This window comes from Cotesia glomerata, linkage group LG8 (genome assembly GCF_020080835.1).
Source record: "Cotesia glomerata isolate CgM1 linkage group LG8, MPM_Cglom_v2.3, whole genome shotgun sequence".
NCBI classification, from domain to species: domain Eukaryota; kingdom Metazoa; phylum Arthropoda; class Insecta; order Hymenoptera; family Braconidae; genus Cotesia; species Cotesia glomerata.
The window spans coordinates 8,859,123-8,866,212 of NC_058165.1; the positions used below are offsets into that span (position 1 = coordinate 8,859,123).

General features: G+C 34.8%; 1 long non-coding RNA gene across 2 annotated transcripts in view; it reads left to right on the forward strand.

The window, feature by feature from the left end:
* The first annotated feature begins 3,980 nt into the window (after positions 1-3,980).
* LOC123270582 overlaps positions 3,981-7,090 on the forward strand; it is a 15,375-nt gene continuing 12,265 nt past the window's right edge. For both annotated transcript variants that reach the window (XR_006510631.1, XR_006510632.1), the window contains exon 1: positions 3,981-4,468. This is a non-coding gene — a long non-coding RNA (uncharacterized LOC123270582). The remainder of the gene's footprint in view (positions 4,469-7,090) is intronic.

Genomic DNA, 7,090 nt, shown 5'->3' on the forward strand with positions numbered 1-7,090 from the left:
GTGTAAAGTGTATAAGTGTATTAGATACTACACACAATATTTTAAATGAGACAAAATAAAATATCGGATATTTATAACACAGTCTTACTCACATGCAGACGTTTTGAAATTTATCAAGAAAGGACTCTGTCTCTCTTTAAGGAATTTCCGCTATCATTAGAATGGGTATTTCTATATGCTCATATATTTGCTTACCAAGGCTAAATATAACACGCAGTCTGGGTTCTTTCAAACTTTTTAATCGTCGAGAAATTCAGACCCGAAATTTGTTAACTTAAAAAAAAAGATGAAAGATGAGTTGTGATGAATCAGATTCTTAGGAAGTTTTTTCTTAAAAAAAGAAATTAGAAATTGAAACTAAAGATAGAATATTGCTGTATTTTTCCTAAAAATTTAAACTTTTCCTGTAATTCATAATTCATATACGACATAAGAATAAATTGATATGTATATAACTAGAGGAAAATAATGAAGGTGGGTTTGTGTAAGTACGGAAGGGTGAAGCAACAACGCGTTTTTATCCTCCCACTACTTCTTATTCCTAGTCTTAGCCTTAGCTTGCTCTTGCAGACTTGGTTCAGTTGTCTTCATCTTGTTTTAATTCTTTTTCTTCTTTGACTTGTTCTGCTGATGATGCTAAAGTGTGTTTGTATCGACTCCACTGTTGCTTTAGCATAATATATAAATCTTAAGAGCTTCTATTGAGTGTGTGTTCATGTAAACTTCTACATGTGGAGGAAAGATTTTGCTCTAAAGGCTAAAGCTCATATTAAGTAGATATAGATAGAGTGAAGAAGAGGATTGTGGAGATGGAACCAAGCCAGAAGCTGAGGAGTCGACTGAGTGGAGGCGCTGATGCTGGTTTTGTTGTATTGTCGTCGTTCTTATTTCTTAGTGTCGTGGTATTATATAGTAGTACGTACTTCACGGTCACTTGTGATTCTCGTCAACGACCGGTTCACGAATTACATTATATAGATATATACTATATTACAATTCCAATTGCAAGGACGTCTAGCCACTATATAACGCGGTTTATCTTTTATGTTTATATTAATATACTTTGTCGATAATTAGTTATTAATTTTTTTGTGATTCTATACATTATAATTAAATCCTATTTCGGCTCTTATGTTGAAGAATAATTCGATTCAAATTCTTCAGAATTTATAGCAATAAATTTCATTGTTGCAATAATTTTTTTTTACTTTTTGAAATAATTTAAGGGCCGCAAGCTATAAAATATAATTATTAAATCACCCAATTTTATCCTAGATTAATTTTTATTAGAAATAAGTTTGTTTTATTCCAGCTCGTAACTATAATTGGGTGATTTGGTTTTTCATGTCATTTAAAAAATTTGATTTTTTTACTATAATAAGATGAGCTTTTACGTTTTCCATCTAGCAAAACCCTGAAATCACACCCCTGTCGATTTCACCCATTTGATCCATTGACTGATCGTTAAAACGAAACAAAAAGGCATCGGTTGTTTGATCCAAACACTCTTTCATTTAAGAGTGTTTGAAATTATTGACAAGATTGCGAGGCCTCGAGCTTTCTTCAACACTCCAAAAATTCATCCAACTGTGTACGTGAGTTTTCAGAGTAACCTCTCAACTATACTTCTCCATACTTACAAGCAACCCATCTACACCCACATTTACACCCACACCGATAACTTTCCATCATATATATCTTATCCTCTTCTACTCTCATTTCTTCACAACTTGGGTTTACTTTCTCACTCTTATCCTTCTCCCTCGACAAGTTGCGCTCAACTCAAACTAAAACCCCTTATAGGTATATATATATATATATATGCAATACTCCAGAGTCTTCATCGTATACTACATCGAAAGCGGACCACCTCTTTGCTACCACTCGCAACACCACCACTACATCTACAACCACTTGTGTAAACTCACCCCATACTCATACCTTTCCGGTTATATACTTTACCCAAGAGAGACTTACTACTACTATACTATACATCTTTCTCATCTCTCTCGACTATACTTAAACTCTGGTCTCCCTTATTCACATCATCCATTCTGTGAACCAGTATGTGTGTGTGTATGTGGATGTGTATCCCAACTCTGTTGCTCGACCTCTTGCCAGTCACATCCTTTACCCTCCGCTACATATGCCCCTCTCACATCAACTTACACCCTATTCCCTGTTCCACGTAACTGTATTGCACCCTATACTCCACAGACACCGCACAACCTACGCTCTACTCTTCTTTCATCGTTTATTCCCTCTCGCTGATGCTTTTCCTCCCGGGGGTTTCCCTTCGCTTCCTTCCATTCCACAAATCTTTGTCGAGTAGCATTTCGTTTCGTTTCTTGTTCTACAGGATTATCTCAAGTCGACCTTATACTTACTTTCTTTTCAGAGAAAGATATTTATACACATACATTTATTCAGGGAGTTATTGTTGATTAAAATCATCAGCCCTTAAATTCTTTTAAGGATCAGCATTCTGTTAACTTCGAAACTTAAGTTTCATTTATAAATTTCTTGCGCGTGCATTCGCCATTTTGTCAGACAACCATCGCCATTTACTAAAGTAAAGACTCTTCTTTTTTTAAAAGATCAATTTTTTAGTGGCTACAATTTTCAAAACCACGTGTGACGTTGAGTTCGGCATTAGACACTAAATATCTTAGATCTTCATCCCTTCAATATTTAATCTCATGATAAATGATTTGAATACTAAATACTTGTCGACTTAAAATACGAAGAGCAAACAAAGAAATAATTACAAGGCTCACCAGAACAGAAAGATACACAACATTAGTACTTATAACATATCTGTCATTATAAAATTACAGGTCAAGAACAACGTCCTGCCGTATAAGTGCCTCGTCCTGTGGCAATGTGCCTGTGGATCACTTTCCCGTGAGTAGTAGTGTACAGAATCGAGCTAATACCACACTGTAGCTGTAGCTGTAGCTCCTTATACCTTACAGGCGATATAATATTGCTATATTATATTATATTGTACCACCACCACTAGTACATTGCACGAATATAGAAGGTTACTCTCAATAGTACAACTTTGATCCGTGTGACGGTAGCGAACCCAAGCATCCACTGACGCAACAGATTTGCAAATTAGTCGTAAAAAACTTACTATTTACGATCTATTCAATTGCCCAAAGCTATTACTCTGCAATCTGTTTTATATAATGATAGTGACAAACTCAAATTTAATAAAAAAAAAATAAAAAAAAAAGACAAAAAATGAAGAATATATATACACACATATTTATTTTAAAACGCTTCTGTAATTTATGGCAAAGATAAACAGAGATAACTTGATTAAACGTTTAGTTTACAAGGTATTTTTTCTCCATCATTATTATTATGTACTATCTGGGTACATCATGCACGTATTGTGAGGCATGTAATATGTGCTGTTAACCGGCATTGTCGACCGTGAGAATTCGTATTACCATTACCCATATCCACACTATACCAAACAGCTACTAGTCTTTAATAATTCTACATTTTTCTCATTGAATCTAATGGAATAATAATTTAATTGAACTATACGCTTTTTGTATTGATCAACCAGCTAGATTGAAATGGTTGCTTTAATTAGAGCGTGACCTTGACTCAATTTGTTATAAGGTGCGTCGTATATATATTTATTATTATATCTTCGATGCAAACATCATATCGATGTTATTAATCGTAAACTTTATCTTTATGACGTGACACTGTTGCGCTCTAACTCTTCTATTGTACTATTCATTCGATAAGAACAATATCAAACAGTATAATATGTGTGGGTGTTGAGCTCACAAATCGGCATCACGTGATCATCTTACAATGATTAGCATTAAAAACCACAGTGATAACATATTTGTCGCAAATTAAGTTCGCTGTGTTCATTACACGCTTGTCGACAAAAATATAAAAATTATGTGTGTGTGTGTGTGTGTGTATGTGTGTGTGTGTGTGTGTGTGTGTGTGTGTGTGTGTGTGTGTGTGTGTGTGTGTTCGTTCTTATCTCAGGTGCCTTGGAATGAGTGCACCTACGATTTTGCCCATAGCCATAGCCATCGCCTCGAGTTTACCTTTTACGTTAAACTTACATCATCTAGCGTTCATTTTTATATTTTTTTTGCTATCGCAATGAGAAAGTTCCGAGCTAACTTCACTTTTTGCTACACATACTTCAAATACTTTTATTAATAATTATAATAATAATAAAAAATATGTCAAATTGTAAATCAAAGTTTGTTAGTTTCAATTGTTCATTCGGGGAACCAACGAAAAAAAAACAATTATTCATTTTGCAGGTCTAGGAAGACGGCTAGATAACATCCAAATCCTGAGGTGACAAATCAGGATTTTTGCAAGATGACTTGATTTTTGGTTTTCGTTTTAGTGATGCAATAGGAAACTAGAATAAGTGTCAAGGACTACATCTAAAAAATGTTCAAATTATATGAGTGTAAGTATGTATAATATTTTTTTTTTATTATTTGAATAATAATGTAGGGGAATTGAAACGGGCGTTCTCTCTCAAGTTTTTAAGTGTCTCGGTATATATCTTGAGTAAAGTGAAATCGTGGCGCAGTGAAATTCATCTCTACTTTTACATCACCATGAGCCACACGAGTTGCTGTATTTATACATTTACACATATACACTATATAGATATAGACGTACATGTGTACATAATATTAAGTCAAACTACCAGCAACTGCGCGGTGCCAATTCTCACTGATATTCGACATCCATCACTTTCTCAATAACTTATACACTAGAATGCTGTTAACTTTATAAAACTCAACGGAAGTCAATACTCCCACAATTTCATTATAATTATCATGCCCATAATCTCCAATAAAACGACGTACTAGTAATAAATAATAAATATTTATGTTAACTAATGAAAGGTTTGATCAACTTATTAAGATTTTAGTATGAAAAAATATGTTAAAATTGAATTTCGAGTCCACGAAAAAAAATTATATTTGATGCATAGTAATATTACGATATTGTCTTGTAAGTTTAAGATCTATTTATTAAGTTTACTAATCTTTGTATACGGGACATTCCACGCCAAATCGATCGCTTTTGATTCCGACCCCTTCCGATTTGGCTAAAAGTTTTTTATCCTTTTCTGCTCAATAAAAAATGTTTTTTAAAATTCTTTAAAATTTTTTTATTCGACTAAAAAAAGCTATAACTTTTTCTTAATTCAACTTATTGAAACGATGTTTTTTTCGAAAAATTTTTAACTTCCCGATGATAAAAACGAAAATTTTTAGAAGTTGGAAAGTTATTGGTTTTACCCCGTTTTTCGAAAATCGAGTTTCCAACAGATGTTGACGTTTTGAGGTCCTACACTGATAAAAAAATTAGGAAAACGGTTGACCCTAAAGGCCATCCCTGCAACTTCCCGCTAATTTCGTTAATACCTGGCCGCTTTTTTTGAGCTCTTCGAGCTCAAAAATACAATATGTGTGGTGTTATGAGCTCTCCAAGCTCAAAAAGATACTTTTTCTATGCTTTTGAGCTCTCTGAGTTCAAAAGTCTGATAGAAATTTCATAGAACACTATTTTTTGAATTTTCAAACCGCAATAACTTTTGAATGAATGAACGGATTTTTACGTGGTTGGTGGCATTCTACGCAGTTTTTTAAGTCTCATAAAGAATTTTTAAGTTTCAATTGGTCAAACTAGAAATTTCGGAGTAACTCCGAAAAAACACTTTTTTTGGTTTTCTTTCGTTCACGATATCTCTCGAATGAATTAACCGATTTTGACCGTATTGGCGGCGATCGACGTGGTTTTTCAACTTTTGAAAAAATTTTTTTTCCTATTTTTTTTTAGATTTTTCCAAATTTCTTAAAATCTATCGGTCCGAATCGGTTCAAATTAACGGGAAATCTAAGTTTGGCGAAGCCCTTTCGAATGGCACCAACTGTGATGAAATCGGTTTAACCGTTCAAAAGTTATAAGAGGTTTACTTACTTACACACCCACACACACACCGACACACACACACACACACCGACACACACACACACACACACACACACACACACACACACACACACACACACACACACACACACACACACACACACAGTGACACCCTCGCGGGAATAGTCAGGAAAGCTTCCAAGGACCTCAAAACGTTGAGATCTGATGAAAACTCGATTTTCGAAAAACGGGGTAAAACGAATAACTTCCCGACTTTTGAAAATTTTCAATTTTCTTAGCGGGAAGTTAAAAATTAATTTGACTCAAGAGCCAAAATCTTGAACCAAGAATACCATCTTGAAGAAAATGATTTTCTTGAGTCAAGAAAATAAATTCTTAAGTCAAGAAAAATTTACTTAATTCAAGAATAATTTCTTGACTCAAGAATTTATTCTCTTGACTTAAGAAAATCATTTTCTTTAAGATGGTATTTTTGGTTCAAGATTTTGGCTCTTGAGTCGAGTTAATTTTTAACTTTTCGCTAAGAAAATTGAAAATTTTCAAAAATCGGGAAGTTATTGTTTTTAAACCGTTTTTCGAAAATCGAGTTTTCATCAGATCTCGACGTTTTGAGGTCCTAGGAAACTTCCCTGACTATTCCTGCGATGTTGACTGTATGTCTGTATGTATGTATGTGTGTGTGTGTGTGTGTGTTTTTTTTTTCCCTTAGGGGGGGGGGGGAATCCTTTTTACGGATTCTAGGCATAGTTGTTTGGCCTGGATATGTGGCGACTCGACGCAGCGTCATACTAAAACTCGACACTAACGCCCCTACCCACTAAACCCTAAACCCCTTTTCCTTCTTTCCTCTAATCCCTCATGGAAACCGCCGTCAGGCATTACTTCGTGAAGGGAGGATCTAGCTACTGCTCTTCCTTCTGGTGGCTAAGGTGTTAACTACCTTCCTTCTATCTTCTGCTATTTGCTCTTCTTCTTTCGGTGGAACGCAAGTCTTTAAGGACTTCTGTTGCAAACGTGTTGGTAGCGTTCCAGGCAGCTTCTGATGACAATATTGCTTCCACTAGTGAATCTGGTTGCATTCTCTGGTTCAGGATCCTCTCCAGTTCTTCAGAAGTATCTC